Source organism: Notothenia rossii (genome assembly GCF_949606895.1).
Source record: "Notothenia rossii genome assembly, chromosome: 6".
NCBI lineage: Eukaryota > Metazoa > Chordata > Actinopteri > Perciformes > Nototheniidae > Notothenia > Notothenia rossii.
This window is the reverse complement of record NC_136909.1, coordinates 84,967,431-84,985,404: the sequence shown is the minus strand read 5'-3', so window position 1 is coordinate 84,985,404 and position 17,974 is coordinate 84,967,431. Positions and strand designations below refer to the sequence as shown.

The 17,974-nt window shown below is 41.1% G+C and overlaps 1 protein-coding gene across 2 annotated transcripts in view; it reads right to left on the bottom strand.

The window, feature by feature from the left end:
• The window catches only part of cdh5 (cadherin 5), a 94,326-nt gene that overhangs the window by 49,253 nt on the left and 27,099 nt on the right, over window positions 1–17,974 (bottom strand). For both annotated transcript variants that reach the window (XM_079690666.1, XM_079690667.1), the window contains one exon: window positions 10,713–11,386. The gene's annotated coding sequence lies outside the window, so the exon portion shown is untranslated. The remainder of the gene's footprint in view (window positions 1–10,712; window positions 11,387–17,974) is intronic.

Below are 17,974 nucleotides of genomic sequence, written 5' to 3'. Positions count from 1 at the left end.
GGTTTCAGACAGAGGGTGAAAAGAGGTGCTGCAGCACAGACAGTATGAGAACAATAAAGAGCTTTTTGAACATTAAAGCATGGAGACATGTCCCAGTAGAGACACTACATACTGATATACACCTGAACATCAGCAGGAGAGGACTCTTTAAAGTAGAGACACTATATACTGATATACACCTGAACATCGGCAGGAGAGGACTCTTTAAAGTAGAGACACTACATACTGATATACACCTGAACATCAGCAGGAGAGGACTCTTTAAAGTAGAGACACTACATACTGATATACACCTGAACATCAGCAGGAGAGGACTCTTTAAAGTAGAGACACTATATACTGATATACACCTGAACATCAGCAGGAGAGGACTCTTTAAAGTAGAGACACTACATACTGATATACACCTGAACATCAGCAGGAGAGGACTCTTTAAAGTAGAGACACTATATACTGATATACACCTGAACATCAGCAGGAGAGGACTCTTTAAAGTAGAGACACTATATACTGATATACACCTGAACATCAGCAGGAGAGGACTCTTTAAAGTAGAGACACTACATACTGATATACACCTGAACATCAGCAGGAGAGGACTCTTTAAAGGAGAGACACTACATACTGATATACACCTGAACATCATCAGGAGAGGACTCTTTAAAGTAGAGACACTAAATACTGATATACACCTGAACATCAGCAGGAGAGGACTCTTTAAAGTAGAGACACTACACACTGTATACACCTGAAAATAAGCACAAAATGTCCTTTAAAAAAATTAAATATTGTGAATTTACATTGAAGATCTGAATCAAACTGGCAGCTCTTTTGATTTGTATAGCTTTTGACTGATTTCAAGTTTCACTGTCTTGCATCACTTGTTCCTGCCTTCAAGCTGTTTTGCCACTATTTAACCAAAAACAAAAATGTAGCAGTTGTAATGAACTGAACTTCAGCTTTTCCCTTATGTTATTTCTCAGTATCTCCCCCTCTCTCATGGTCCCTGCCTCCCTCCACTAAGGCTCTATCTAATAAGGCAGAAATGCCAGGGAACTAATCTTCAAAACATTTGAGTCTATATGCACTCCAGTAGATATGTGAGCGCTTCCCACTGGACAGATTAGTGCATCTTATTGTCTTCCAGCCATTAGCAGCAGGGAGGGAGAAAGAGAGATTAGGATGAAGGGATTATTCCGGCACAAAGTCTTCTCCCTCTAATGGCCTAATCTGGTACTTTGCTGACCTCCTGTGACCTCTTCACACGGCTCCCCACAAATCAGCTCAAACAAAGACTCGACAGTGTTTTCTGGCTTTTAGTTCACATGCTTTGTTTGGGTTTTTATTTTTCCTCTTGTGTTCTTCTTTGTCTAGCTTCCTTTCAGGGCTAAATTAATTAAACAGAAGTGAGTAAATCATCGTTAATGGGAATTTGCAGTGGACTTTGTTGAGTGCCATTGAACTAAAAACGTAATACCAATTAGAAGTTATTTAGCTCCTTTAAAACCTTAATCTCACTTGCTACTACCCCTCATACATTTAGTCAATCTGCCTCTCAAGAATAGAGTTCATGTTTGCAAATGTGATGTTTTAAAGAGGACATATTATTATACTCATATCAGTATGTAGTGTCTCTACTTTAAAGAGTCCTCTCCTGCTGATGTTCAGGTGTATATCAGTATGTAGTGTCTCTACTTTAAAGAGTCCTCTCCTGCTGATGTTCAGGTGTATATCAGTATGTAGTGTCTCTACTTTAAAGAGTCCTCTCCTGCTGATGTTCAGATGTATCTCAATATGTAGTGTCTCTACTTTAAAGAGTCCTCTCCTGCTGATGTTCAGGTGTATATCAGTATGTAGTATCTCTACTTTAAAGAGTCCTCTCCTGCTGATGTTCAGATGTATATCAGTATGTAGTGTCTCTACTTTAAAGAGTCCTCTCCTGCTGATGTTCAGATGTATATCAGTATGTAGTGTCTCTACTTTAAAGAGTCCTCTCCTGCTGATGCTCAGGTGTATATCAGTATGTAGTGTCTCTACTTTAAAGAGTCCTCTCCTGCTGATGTTCAGGTGTATGTCAGTATGTTGAGTCTCTACTTTAAAGAGTCCTCTCCTGCTGATGTTCAGGTGTATATCAGTATGTAGTATCTCTACTTTAAAGAGTCCTCTCCTGCTGATGTTCAGATGTATATCAGTATGTAGTGTCTCTACTTTAAAGAGTCCTCTCCTGCTGATGTTCAGATGTATATCAGTATGTAGTGTCTCTACTTTAAAGAGTCCTCTCCTGCTGATGCTCAGGTGTATATCAGTATGTAGTGTCTCTACTTTAAAGAGTCCTCTCCTGCTGATGTTCAGGTGTATATCAGTATGTTGAGTCTCTACTTTAAAGAGTCCTCTCCTGCTGATGTTCAGGTGTATATCAGTATGTAGTGTCTCTACATGTCTCCATGCTTAATGTTCAAAAAGCTCTTTATTGTTCTCATACTGCCTGTGCTGCAACACCTCTTTTCACCCTTTGTCTGAAACCAGAGCCCAGTCTGCTCTGATTGTTTAGGTGGCCGTCTCTGTTGTGATTGGTCAACCGCTTAGAGATGTCCCGCCTCTTAGCCTATCACCACAATGGTGTTTAGGCGCCTGATCTGTCATTCAGAGATTTTGACGTGATATCCTGTGACTCAAAAATCTAAACAGTGAATATAAGGAAGGGTCTTCGTCTGGTGATTCATGGACATTATTTTTGTATGTTTGTGTCACTTAAGACTCACTATTTCCTATTCCCTTTGCAACCCCCATGCATAGGCACCCTTGGAAATGGCTTATGACGTTACCATCATTCACAATTTAAGGAAAACCAAACAGTCTTTGATTAAAATTGCATCTTATATATGAAATATTAAATCGCACATAAATAAAACTGATACATCTTTTTCCTCAGAAGTAATAATTGGTGGGATGTTAGAGATAACGTATTTTGGTCTCCTGTAATAATAACTCAAATGGAAATATCTTTAATTGTAATTTATTTTTAATGGCATTCTTTCACCTTTTTATGTCATGTTTTTGAATAATTAAGTTTAGTTAAGCCATAGATAGCCTTTTTAAAGAACATGTTATCAGTACGGCGTTAGGGTTAGTAAGTATGTGAGTTAAGAGTACATTAATTGTCTTTTTAACACCTTCCCAGTGAGACATGGCTTCTGTTTAAAACTATCATGCTTCCTGTCCTGCAGTGCTTACGTTTTACTGTGCGTCACCCCGTATCCTTCCTCTCTACATGTTCTCTAGATAAACAAATCAATCACACCCCGTGCAGAACATGTATGTTCTCACGCAGTGCCACGTGAAAGCATAATGGACTTAAATCACTTTCAAGAACTCAAAAAAGACTGATATCTATTAAGTAAGTCCAATAATAAGGTTGTAAGTCAGATTTGCTTCAATCAACATTTGAAGTGCAAGCTCTGCAGATAAATAAATATTTTATTAGGTAGTCAAACCTTAACTAAAGCTGTTTTAAAAGCCTGAACATGAACATGAACCTTGATGAAATATGAAAATATTGCGTACAAGCTGTGATTTTGACTCAACACACAATAATATTATTACAAAAAAATAAAATAGATAAATATTATTACAAAAAAATCCAACACGTCATTTTTGAGTTGACATAAAAAATATTTGTATACAAAAAAATGTATATAAAAGGTTTTATTGGATAAATAATGGGCAATGTCACACACACACACACGCACACACACACACACACACATTCCATTATCCGTGTGATGACGACTCCATTGGGGGGCATTTTCCCTAAAAAGGCTTTTTTTCAAAAAATGCTTTTCCGTCTTCAGAGGAGTTATTGCTCCTTCCCTTTTATCAGCAGCAGGAAGTGTAAACACAATGCCTTCTGGGAAATGCCGTAGCGTTTGTTAATGAAGGGTCATCATTAGTGAGCGGACACTCCCTTCCTGGTATTCAGCTGCTGAATGCATGTCTCACTCTGTGTGTTTCACTTTGTTTCTGTCTCACTTCGTTCTATATGTCTCTCCCTTTGTTTCTGTCTCACTTCGTTCTGTCTGTCTCTCCCTTTGTCTCTGTCTGTGTTTCACTTTGTTTCTGTCTCACTTCGTTCTGTCTGTCTCTCCCTTTGTTTCTGTCTCACTTCGTTCTGTCTGTCTCTCCCTTTGTCTCTGTCTGTGTCTCACTTTGTTTCTGTCTCACTTCGTTCTGTCTGTCTCTCCCTTTGTTTCTGTCTCACTTTGTTCTGTCTGTCTCTCCCTTTGTTTCTGTCTCACTTCGTTCTGTCTGTCTCTCACTTTTTTTCTGTATCACTATGTTCTGTCTGTGTCTCACTTTGTCTCTGTTTCACTTCGTTCTGTCTGTATCTCCCTTTGTCTCTGTCTGTGTTTCACTTTGTTTCTGTCTCACTTCGTTCTGTCTGTCTCTCCCTTTGTTTCTGTCTCACTATGTTCTGTCTGTGTCTCACTTTGTCTCTGTCTGTGTCTCACTTTGTCTCTGTCTGTGTCTCACTTTGTCTCTGTCTGTGTCTCACTTTGTTTCTGTCTCACTATGTTCTGTCTGTGTCTCACTTTGTCTCTGTCTGTGTCTCACTTTGTCTCTGTCTCTGTCTCACTTTGTCTCTGTCTCTGTCTCACTTTATCTCTGTCTGTGTCTCACTTTGTCTCTGTCTGTGTCTCACTTTGTCTCTGTCTGTGTCTCACTTTGTCTCTGTCTGTGTCTCACTTTGTCTCTGTCTGTGTCTCACTTTGTCTCTGTCTGTGTCTCACTTTGTCTCTGTCTGTGTCTCACTTTGTCTCTGTCTGTGTCTCACTTTGTCTCTGTCTCTGTCTCACTTTATCTCTGTCTGTGTCTCACTTTGTCTCTGTATGTGTCTCACTTTGTTTCTGTCTGCGTCTCACTTTGTTCAGTCTGTGTCTCACTCTGTCTGTGTCTCACTTTGTCTCTGTCTCTGTCTCACTTTATCTCTGTCTGTGTCTCACTTTGTCTCTGTATGTGTCTCACTTTGTTTCTGTCTGCGTCTCACTTTGTTTCTTTCTGTCTCACTTTGTTCAGTCTGTGTCTCACTCTGTCTGTGTCTCACTTTGTCTCTGTCTGTGTCTCACTTTGTCTCTGTCTGTGTCTCACTTTGTTCAGTCTGTGTCTCACTCTGTCTGTGTCTCACTTTGTCTCTGTATGTGTCTCACTTTGTTTCTGTCTGTGTCTCACTTTGTTTCTTTCTGTCTCACTTTGTTCAGTCTGTGTCTCACTCTGTCTGTGTCTCACTTTGTTCTGTCTTCCTCACTTCTTCGAACATTTGTCTCTTCTCAAAACGTCTCCACTTCTTCTCTCTGGTTGACTCTCAAGGTGAAATCTGCATCTGGTTTTTTTCACAAGTCTATTTCTGTTTTTCTCTCGATCATTCCACCTTTTTGCTTTTCTCACCTCCTTTCTACTTCTTCACCTTTTTTCTCAGTCCCTGTCACTCTCTCTGTCTCACCTTTAACAAGCAGATTTAACACCTGAGGAGAAGTGCTTTGGAGGTTAAACACTACAATTTAACAACTTATTTTAGTCGCAATTGAACTCGGATTTACTCGGAAATCCTAACTTTTAAATCTGTAGATTGTATACACTGATTTAAGGAAAGTGACGGTACGATAAAGTTTAGGTTTTTGCTCAAACAGTTCTTTCTACCTGTCATTTTTATTTATGCTCGAAGCTGTAAATCAAATTATAATCACCTTTTTGATTTGCCTCTCAAGTACACGTGTCAAGCATGCAAATCTCACGTCAGGATCGTACATAGTTATTTACGGCATCGTGCATCAAAGGCATCTTTCAGAAGGATAAATAACTTCCAGGAATATCTGTAATTACATCTTTACATTGTCCGCAGGCTAGGGAGTGTGCGTGTGTGTGTGTGTGTGTGCGTGTGCGTGTGCGTGTGTGTGTGTGTGTTTGTGTGTGAGTGTGTGTGTGTGTGAGTGTGTGATTGTGTTTGTGTGTGAGTGTGTGAGTGTGTGTGAGAAGCAAAAAAAAAACAGACGCGTAGATACACTTGTCATTCTCCGAGCTGTTTTGTGACTGGCAGACAGGTCCGACCTAGTTTCACTCAACCAAAGGCTAAAGCAAGAAACAAGACAACAAGACTTGAGCTTTATGAGGAAATCGGCGGACTGGCCATCAGGACGTTCGGGAATGATGTGGGCCGGTCGGATAAGTCCCCCCCCTTTATTAGCGGTATGTACTTGCGGTACCGAGGTGGGCCGGCGGTACCAAACTGGGCCGGTCGAGAGTCCCGGGCTGATTTTTTGTCCCAGTCCGCCCCTGGTGTGTATGTTGTCTTTTGTGCAACTGTGAGTGTGTGTATTTATATCTTGGACACAGGGGAACATGGGGTTGTTTGGCCAGTTATAAAACTAATTTGGGACTTCATTATCCTATTACAGGGCCTAAAGGTAGCTTGAGTGATTCATCTCGGTAAATACTGATGGAAGTCTTAAAAAGAGGCCCTGTAATGCTTTTTGGGCTTTCCCTTTCTAGTAGTGTGTTATATACAGTAGTGTAGGTTTGTGTGCATGTAAATGGTCTGCAAGGGCTACAATCACTGTGTTTCCTTTCTGATACCACAATATCAAGAAGATTGTATGAAGATAACTATGTCATATATTAAGCTACTTCATGCTCGCCTGAGGACGAACCATTTCAATTCAGGAAAGTTTTCACTTTTTTCGACCAAAATATCAACATTTGATATACTGGTTACGTTTTTTTAAATCTGAACTCTGTTGACTTTGATGATAACATGACTGTGTCTTGAGCACATCAGCACATAGAGCACTAGAGGAGCTCCAGTTAAAAAGTCCTATAACAAACTGCAAAATATCGGTTTAAAAAAAGAATTGATTTGACACAGTGTGGTCTACTTTTGCCACCCTTGGAATGAGGAGTTTATTTGTGTGCATGTGGCACAGAAAGTAATTTAACAGCCTCAAATGTTTACATGTTCATGCTGCTAAACACTCTAGTGTGTGTGTGTGTGTGTGTGTGTGTGTGTGTGTGTGTGTGTGTGTGTGTGTGTGTGTGTGTGTGTGTGTGTGTGTGTTCAGATTAGAACAGGTTTAATCACAGAGCAGCTTCTAACAATCTGTCTGCTAGCAAGTGAAACCAGGAATTGACACACACACACACACACACACACACACACACACACACACACACACACACACACACACACACACACACACACACACACACACACACACACACACACACACACACACACACACACACACACACACACACACACACACACACACACACACACACACACACACACACACACATACACAGTGTCCTCACTGAATGTTATGTCACAGAGTGTACTCACGCTCTGATCGGTGTCGAAGCCCCTTCCAGTTAATTCTATTTTCTTTCACAATCAGACAAATCAGATGCTATTACAGCGAGCCTGTTATGAATGATGTGGGCCGACTTTAAATCTGACAGTAATGACCAACAGTCATCTGAAAATAATTTTTAAAAGCCTCGCGTGTTATCCACATCTGGCTGGGCTCAGCTGTCAGCCCTGAAGGCCAAATGTAAGGCACCCCCTATTAGTGAAAACATGTTAGAGGAGCCCAACTCTGCCAGATTTGGATCTTCCATCAGAAGCTGAATCATCAGAACTTGTAATATGTCCATTTTGTCACATTAAATGCAGATCATTTCTCTTTTATTGCAGCTTTAATCAACTTAAAGCATCTGTATGTGGTGAAAAAACACCCATAAGCTGTCAAATCAGGCTTGTTGGCAGCATTCAAATCCCTTAAATTCTCCACATTTAACTGAACTTTGGTCTTATCAAGACAACTTCAAGTAAATTCACTGATTTCCCCTAAAATGTCAGTACATTCCCTCCATGTTTCTATTAACTCTGACAGTGTTTGGTGCAGTTTTACTCATGTCCAATGTCAAACATTATTTGATGATTTATGCGACTAGTGATCGTATTTTTTGGAGACTAAATGTCAAAACTGAAGTGCAAATATAAAGTGAAGTTTGGTATATCATTTAAAATGCAGAATACAGACATAGGAAGAAAACCTGGGTCTTTCAGTTGTAATCAGCGACTTCATCTAAGCTAACATGGACACAGCTGGACAGCTTGTCGACCACTCCGACATATATCTGAATGAATGGCTCTAATCACAAATCTTGCATGTGTATGAGTGTGTGTGTGTGTGTGTGTGTGTGTGTGTGTGTGTGTGTGTGTGTGTGTGTGTGTGTGTGTGTGTGTGTGTGTGTGTGAGACTGAGTGTGTGTGGGAGGGAGAAGTCTCCCAGATGGCACCCAAAGGATTTTCACTGATAGTTTCCTCTCCAGGAATTAGACCACTGGGTTTAGTTGCATCAAAGGCTTTCGACGTCACAACGAAATCAAATCACCTCTGTCACTGCGGGCCATAGATCCAGATCCACAAACACTACTACTGAAACACTATTATATTATGCGCAGGGTGGACAAAATAACAGAAACAGTTCAGCTACATGTAGTAATAAAAACCCATATACAAAGTAGGGGAAATGCATTTTTTCAACATGCTAGTTTAATAATTAAGTGGGCTATTTTCATTATATAAGATTTATTTATTTAAGCTATCTTATTTATATTTGTATTTATTTATATGTTTGTTTATTTATTTGTTTATTTATTCAAACTTTTTTTTAAATGTTTTTTTTCTTCATATATTCTCCTTTTAGTCTACCATTTGCGTTATGAAACAAATAGTTTAATAATGATTTGGGCTATTTGTAAAATAATATTTATTATTTATTAATGTATAGCTATTTATTTTGAATACGTTTTTTACTTATAATCAACTTTTTATTTACCTATATTTTATTTATTCATTGTCCTTTCTGTCTATCATTCACGTGAAAAACCAAACGTTCAGATGTAATACATATGTCATATTTCCATGTTTGTATTTACTCATAGGCCTACTGCCTGTAAAGACATGGGTTTTGTGTTTAAATTCGGGCTGTCAAGTTAACGCAAAAAAAAATGAACGCCACTAATTATCTTAACGCGATTAACGCATGTGTATTTTTTGTCATCGGCCGCCCCGTAGTTTCAGAACGCATCTGACAGCCCCGCTCCTGCAGTCCGCTTGCGGCAGACCACACTTCCACCCTCACCGACAGGCACTGACTGGCCAACGGGAGGACCGGGAGGCTGTGTGTATGTGTGGCGCGAGCGAGCGAGAGAGAGACCTTACGTGTATTGTTGTTGTTAGCATCTGGTGCTAGCTAGCTGCGCTAACGGATATAAGGAGCTGTTTAAATGAAAACAGAGGAGCGACATTTCGCCGACAACTGCTCCGAGCACTTGACTTTATGCAGGTAGCTAGACAGTGGGACATCAGCACACTCAGCACGGATAGTGCGCGCAACATGATTGCAGCGTCCAGGCAGCTCCCGTTCGAGCATATGCCTTGAGTTGCACATAGCTCCAACGATCCAACACACACACACACACACACACACACACACACACACACACACACACACACACACACACACACACACACACACACACACACACACACACACACACACACACACACACACACACACACACACACACACACACACACACAGGGGTTTTTGTGTTTAATATTCATGAGAATATTTTTCATTGTTCAAATGATAATGAACATTTGCATAAAGCATATTTGTCCACTCATATGACGATAAGAGTGTTAAAAACTTGGAAAATATTCCTCTAAGGAACATTTACAACAGATAAAAAATGTGCGATTAATCGTGATTAACTATGGACATTATGCGATTAAATATTTTAATCGACTGACAGCCCTAGTTTAAATACATACAAAAAAATACTAAGAAGCACAGCATCAGAAATGATCTAAAATCATCTCAAATAAAAATACCCTCACAAAAAAATTGCTTTTAATGAGATGTTCTGTTATTTTCCCCACCCTTTCATGTCCTGTTTGCAAAAGCTGATGATATATTAACCATAACTCTCTATGCAAAGCTGACAAAACACCTCTCCGCTGACAAGATCAAATATGAAAGGGTGACATCAATACGTTATATCCAAACCAATTTGACATGTAGTTGACAGCTGCAGTTTTTTTTCTATGCACCACTCTTAAAAATGAACATCTCCGGGGCTCCTGGTGGATTTGGTTAGCTCCCCGTCCACAAATCGCCCGACATTGTCTTAATGGTCACAGCAGTCTGTCTTCAGGAATGACAGCATAACCTCTGGGGGGGGAACAGCGCTCAATTACAGCATTCAAATCTACACAGAGCTGTCCAAACCGAGCTCATAACGCAGGTGAGAAGTGACGCTGGCCGACAGCTTGTCCTCACAGGAGGTTATAAGCATCATTTTTGAGTTATTTCTGTACCTTCTTCCAGACAGTTTGAACAGTATTCATGAGCGTTTCACCCCCGGAGTGATTGGGAAAGTAGCCTGGAGCGTTTTCAAAGGATCTGGGTTACATACAGTATATGCTGGCTTTGTACACTGTTTTTAAAATCGGAAAGAAATTAAATATAGCTTCCCATTTACATGAAAGCTGTGGATGCATTGTCTTGTTATCTAGACACTTAAACACCTGCGCAATCCATATTTTCCTTTCAAATCAGCCAACATTAAGAGAGAAAAGGAAAACTTACCACACAGGGAGATAGGATGTTGGTCAGTCCTTTATTTCGGGACAAAATGAAGTCCAAATCCTCTCAGGTGCTCGCTCCACCTGAGGTTATTCTTTCTTAATCTTGGTAGAAATCAGTGGCGGGTAGGTGGTCTCAACAGGGAGTAAAACCACCTCCTCTTGGTCTCTTCCTCTCTCTCTTCTTATTCTGCTTTTCCTGATGTTGAACGGGAGCAGCAGGTGTTGTCGGGGATTTTTTTAGTCCTTCTCTCGACTTAATTTTCACCAGGTTTCTGTAAAATCCAGATACGTCTGTGATGAAAAATGGTATTAAAATTAATTCCAGAGGTGAGATAAACCCAAAGAATATCTCAAATCACTCAGAAGGTGAGATGGTGTTCCTCTGTTGAGATTTCTCCTGAAATAACACACAATTTGTCCCAGTTTTAAAGTTTTTTATGGAGAAAATTCCCAGTTTCTTCAGGTTGATGAGGGGCTTTCTCCTCAGGTTCTTCCTCTTCCTCCTACCGCCTCTGATGTGGTTCTCTCATCAAAGTGTTGAACCCCCAGCTGTCGGACCGTGTGCTCAAGCAGGTCACTGCCCACTTCCCTTTCCTGTTATTGTGGTCTTATTCTTCTGCTTCTGTGGTGTTCCCTGCCTGCTACCGCTCCTCTTCCTGTCCTGGATCGGGAAAACTGAGAGAGAGACGAGACGTTAGAGGTGTGGGATTGGTGGAAGAGAGAAATAAAAAAAGATAGAGAAACAGAGAGGGAGCGCATATGTCAAAACAGCTCAAAGACGCTCGGAGAGAAAGCAGCCGGCTCATGTTCCTGAAGCAGATGGAGGGAGTGTGTGAGGGAGAAGGAGAGAGAGAGAGAGAGGGAGAGGGAGTGTGTGAGATGGAGAGTAAGGTGAGAGAGGCGTTACTCCTTCTCCAAGAGAGAGTTTTATTATTCATGTGTGTGAGATAAGGATTAAGTTAAACAGGTTATTGGGGATAATCCTCAGAGATTTCCTCACATGAGGCTAGTAAATATTTCAGAGTGGCGTGTGTGTGAGAGTGTGTGTGAGTGTGTGTATCTGAAAGAGAAATCTTGTCTAAGCCGGTAAATGAGATGAGTCGGACGCCCAGACAGCCCCACACACGCACGCACACACACACACACACACACACACACACACACACACACACACACACACACACACACACACACACACACACACACACACACACACACACACACACACACACACACACACACACACACACACACACACACACACACACACACACACACACACACACACACACACACACACACTCTCACGTCAGGGGGGAGTCGCCCGTCAGTAATTTGCCAAATTGGACAGGAAAGCCAGCTGTATGTTTTACATGAAACCTCTCCTGTGGCAAAAGCAGTCCTGCCTTTCTTCACTTCAATCCTTCTCTCTCTCCCTCTCTCTCTCTCTCTTTCTCTCTTTCTCTCTGTTTTCTCGCTCTCTCAGCTTCACTTCCACTCTACGTACAATATTTTCATTTCAGCTGGGAGCAGTGCTGCCGAACGTCAACATAACAAAAGTCAACATTTACTTTGAGTCCTCTTCCCTTATAGCTGTAGCTGTGGATGTATATTATCTCTTTCAACAAGCTCCACGCACTCAGGGACTAAAAGCTTGTTTGTCACGACCGTTTCCAATCTTATGTTACCTTTTCTGATCAGTTAAAGAACGACCACAAATACCTCATTCACACCACCGGTGTTTCAGGGCCGGTTCGGAGCTGGAGCTTGAAAGGCACCGGGTTTTCCGGTTCACACCGCAGTGGAGCAGCCTCTTAGCTCCAGAATCCGGTTCATTTCAAGCTCCAAAAAATTGTCTGGTCAGAGCAAAAGCACCGCATATGTCACGCTTACGTCGAGGCGGGGGAAGGGGCGGGATCAACTCCTGAACAACAACAAAAAGCCTGCGTTTTATCCAGTTTGTACACAACGATGGAGAAACTTAACAAGCAGCAGTGGTCCACTGAAGAGACCAGCTACCTGCTGGGAATCTGGTCTTCTGAAGAGGTGCAGAAGAAGCTGGAGCACAATCGGCCATTGTTGTTGTGAGGGGTTTCCGCGGTTTGGCTTTATGAAGCAGGCACGCAAACGGTTACGTCATGACGCAAACAATGACGCAGCACCAGTCGGACTCTGGGCAGTCTGAAAAGAGCCGGAGCTAAACCGAAGAACCGGTTCTGAACCTGAAAAGCTCTAGCACGGAGCTTGAACCGGAGTTGCGTTGGTGTGAATGAGAATTCTTGTTTAAAGGGATCCTGTGGAATTTACATTATGATTTAATGAACTTTAGCTAAGCAGCAGTGTTTTTCTACGAGTAAGTCCTTACTTATTTGTTTCATCCTGAGTGTGTGGACATTTCCTTTCACATCTTGCCGTTGCTTTGGTTTCACACTAGCGACGTAACATGCCAACAAAAATATAATTTCCCAATGATTATGCCAGTGGCCACATCTTTTGTTGCTATGTGTTCATATTCCACTCGTGCACACTTCTGTCTCTACTGATATCCACAACAAATACTCATAGTAACTTGAGTTAACCCTTTAACCCTTATGTTGTGTTCGGGTATCCCGTGACCCGTTTCAAGTTAAAATGATATAATAACTACGCTCTAGTTTGTTTTATGGGAACAAGGCTTCATGATATCCTCCACAGCAGCTATATCAACAATACAAAACTGATTTTGACCATTTTAGCAAAGTCTGAAAGTCTCTTAAAAAAAAGTGTATAATTTGGTGTTGGGGTCTGGGGAGACCCAGCAGAATTGTTGTGGGTAACTCAAGGTCAAATTTGGCCCAATCAAGATTAATCTTTGACTTCAGACACCCCTCCCCCACCCCCTTCTTCTAATGTAACAATAATTTTTCGCAACATGCACCTGGTCTCCCCTCCCTCTGCCCCCCTCCCCCCACGGGAACTCCACCTTTCTCAAAGAATATGTACACTGACACTTGAACCTGAACACACACATGCACGTGTGCAATATGTGGTGTAATGTGTTTTGAGGCCTTAACATTAAATTACAAAAGGATTGTACGGTTATGAATGCATTATAAGTTAGTTCTGATGTAGTTAAAACAATATTGGATATAGTCATTTTTTTTGAGTGTTTTGGACTGAGAAACTTCCCTTGAGATAAATCATGGGTAAAATTGACCCGCGAACACCATGAACGGTAACAGCTTTTGAACACAACACAAGGGTTCATTTGGTCTCATTTAAATCGTTAAATGTTCTTATTATTTCTTTATGAACCAGATTATAACAAATGATGGCCTGTCCAAGACAACAAAAGCTGTAAGCATTTATATGAAAAAGTATCTTAAGAAAGCAGGAGTTTTCGTTTAAATCTTTGTCCGGACTCATTTCAATTCTCTACTCTCATTGTGCCCTTAGACACCTCTTTTTATTATGTCAATGCATTCTGTCCCTGAAACGTTTGCAATTTATATCAATATTTCAAATCAATAGTAAATAGACTATTCTGCACTATTTCTACCATGTTTTATTTTATTTACTTGCACTATTTTATCTGTTTTTATTAGGCGCTTTCACACCGCAGTACTTTTCCCACAAAGGTTCATGAGAACTTAGTTCATCAGAACTCTTTAGTTCTGATGAACTAAGTACAGATCACGTTCACACCGGAATAAGTCCCTGGGGGTGGATTAGGCAAATGAAGCCGCTGACGTCACTTCTTCTTCTTCTGCTTTGGGTTTACTGACAGGCCGCAAACAACTTCACGGCGTATACTGCCACCTGAAGTCCCCGGCCGGAAGTCCCCGGAGTTGGGGAAGGCTTCAGTAGAAGCTGCTGGGACTCCCAGCAGCTTCTACTGAAGCCTTCTGAGTAAATCGCCAGAACGCCGACACCTCCTCATCTCCACCACTCCAATGTTTTATTTTGTGTTGCCATAAATTAGTCTCTCTGCGTTTCTGCGCTGGGCTAATGCTAATGCTAATAATGCTAATGCGAGGATAATAAAATGGTGGCTTCACAACACTTTTTTTGAGTTTGACGGGGCGTGGTTTGCAATCCGCCCAGCCAATCAGAAATATAGCTCTTTTCTCTCAAGAGAGCCGCATGAGAGTCCCTGCTCTCTAGCAGGGACGGAAAAGGGGTTAAAAAGGTTCTCATTAACAAATTTTAGTTCCGGCTCTTTTTGGTGTGAACGCGACATTTCGGAACTATATCGGAACTAAAGTGGGAAAAGTACTGCGGTGTGAACGCGGCTATTGTGTTGCACTGTTGGAGGAGCCTGTAACCTCCGATGTTCATTGTCATAACTACACTGACTGTAGCTATGCACACATGACAATAAAAGCCTTGAACCTTGAACCTTGAACATTGAACCTTGAACCTTGAACATTGACAGCATTCCAAAAAGTTGTTTAAGTCGACGCTCCTCCTGTGCTTCGGTCACCACTAACTCTCCACAGAAGCTGATAATCTGCTGCTCTATTTCTGCAACGAGGCTCATTTGCATAGAAAGAGGGACAGTTTAGCTCCAAATGAGTGCATGATACCAAATTTAAATATGAGCAAATAGCACAGGGACACCGAGGCGCTGTTTGCTGAGCATCGCAGTTAGAGATGCATTTCTCCGTCTGCAGGTGCACGGAGAAGTTTATTATTTGGTCTTATTCGCACGGTTTTAGGGGCCGTGCGATACTTATTAAAAATGGCCCCTCATAGTCTCAATACAGGGTGCAGGTTTCAGATTTTTTTTAAAAACATTATCGTGCTACTTCAGCCTTTGCATTTGAGAAATAGGCATTGTCTGGTTTTTGACAATCATCAAACCTCAGGGATAATCTCTCACTCACTTTACTTTGTGTGTGTGTGTGTGTGTGTGTGTGTGTGTGTGTGTGTGTGTGTGTGTGTGTGTGTGTGTGTGTGTGTGTGTGTGTGTGTGTGTGTGTGTGTGTGTGTGTGTGTGTGTGTGTGTGTGTGTGTGTGTGTGTGTGTGTGTGTGTGTGTGTGTGCAAAACTGTCATTTAAGGCAGATAAGGGAGTGATTTTGATGAGTTAGACCCCAGAGAGAAGGAAAAAGCCTGAAGGAGAACGACTGCTAATGCATTTTTAAAATCTTTCATCCTGCATTATTTCAAATATTTACTTAACCATAATTAATACTCTATGGTTTATTCATTGTATGTTATAATATATAGACATGTATGGCCTCTTTTGGAGCATCATGTTGTGGTGAACCGTGCCTATGAACCACCTTTAAATTCAGTCAAATCTTATTGAATCGTCAAAACATTGAAGTGGAGGAAAGACGGGAAAAACCAAAGAGAAAGAGTTTTGTCCTCATGTCTGCTGTCTGGTTTCTTCCGACGTTTACAAGAGTGATGGTTGTCCCACAAACAAACGAACAAACAAAACGTCACAGATATGATGGAAACTCTCTTGTCTGCATATCTCTGTTCCTCTCCCGCTCAGAGACGTCTCTATGTCATTCTGTCTTTTCAAAAAATCCTCATGCTCTTGGCCTACTTTCCTTAAAAAACCAAACACTCTGGCACTAAAAATTGCATCCCGCTTTGCTCATGACATGTAAGGAAACGGGTGATATCCCCCCGCTGATGGTAGACAAGAAGACCACTGGGATAAAAAAACATCAAGGACTTAGAAAAAGAGAGGAGAGAGGCAAATGTCTAACATATTTTTTAACAGAGCGATATCAGCTTAAAGAGGCCACATTCATCATTAACACCCACAAAGCTTTTACTGATTTTTATAAGTACAAACAGAGGTTTTTATCTTGTTATGGAACACCTCTCAATCTTATCAGTTACAGAAAACGGTTTCAGGTCTTGAGGCTGAAATGAGTCTTTCTTGCTTGCTACTGTTCGACCGTATCAGTATGTAGTGTCTCTACTTTAAAGAGTCCTCTCCTGCTGATGTTCAGGTGTATATCAGTATTTAGTGTCTCCACTTTAAAGAGTCCTCTCCTGCTGATGTTCAGGTGTATATCAGTATGTAGTGTCTCTACTTTAAAGAGTCCTCTCCTGCTGATGTTCAGGTGTATATCAGTATGTAGTGTCTCTACTTTAAAGAGTCCTCTCCTGCTGATGTTCAGGTGTATATCTGTATGTAGTGTCTCTACTTTAAAGAGTCCTCTCCTGCTGATGTAAAGGTGTATATCAGTATGTAGTGTCTCTACTTTAAAGAGTTCTCTCCTGCTGATGTTCAGGTGTATATCAGTATGTATTGTCTCTACTTTAAAGAGTCCTCTCCTGCTGATGTTCAGGTGTATATCAGTATGTAGTGTCTCTACTTTAAAGAGTCCTCTCCTGCTGATGTTCAGGTGTATATCAGTATGTAGTGTCTCTACTTTAAAGAGTCCTCTCCTGCTGATGTTCAGGTGTATATCAGTATGTAGTGTCTCTACTTTAAAGAGTCCTCTCCTGCTGATGTTCAGGTGTATATCTGTATGTAGTGTCTCTACTTTAAAGAGTCCTCTCCTGCTGATGTAAAGGTGTATATCAGTATGTAGTGTCTCTACTTTAAAGAGTTCTCTCCTGCTGATGTTCAGGTGTATATCAGTATGTATTGTCTCTACTTTAAAGAGTCCTCTCCTGCTGATGTTCAGGTGTATATCAGTATGTAGTGTCTCTACTTTAAAGAGTCCTCTCCTGCTGATGTTCAGGTGTATATCAGTATGTAGTGTCTCTACTTTAAAGAGTCCTCTCCTGCTGATGTTCAGGTGTATATCAGTATGTAGTGTCTCTACTTTAAAGAGTCCTCTCCTGCTGATGTCCAGGTGTATATCAGTATGTAGTGTCTCTACTTTAAAGAGTCCTCTCCTGCTGATGTTCAGGTGTATATCAGTATGTAGTGTCTCTACTTTAAAGAGTCCTCTCCTGCTGATGTTCAGGTGTATATCAGTATGTAGTGTCTCTACTTTAAAGAGTCCTCTCCTGCTGATGTTCAGGTGTATATCAGTATGTAGTGTCTCTACTTTAAAGAGTCCTCTCCTGCTGATGTCCAGGTGTATATCAGTATGTAGTGTCTCTACTTTAAAGAGTCCTCTCCTGCTGATGTTCAGGTGTATATCAGTATGTAGTGTCTCTACTTTAAAGAGTCCTCTCCTGCTGATGTTCAGGTGTATATCAGTATGTAGTGTCTCTACTGGGACATGTCTTCATGCTTTAATGTTCAAAAAGCTCTTTATTTTTCAGCCCAGTCTGCTCTGATTGGTTTGCTGGCCAGCTCTGT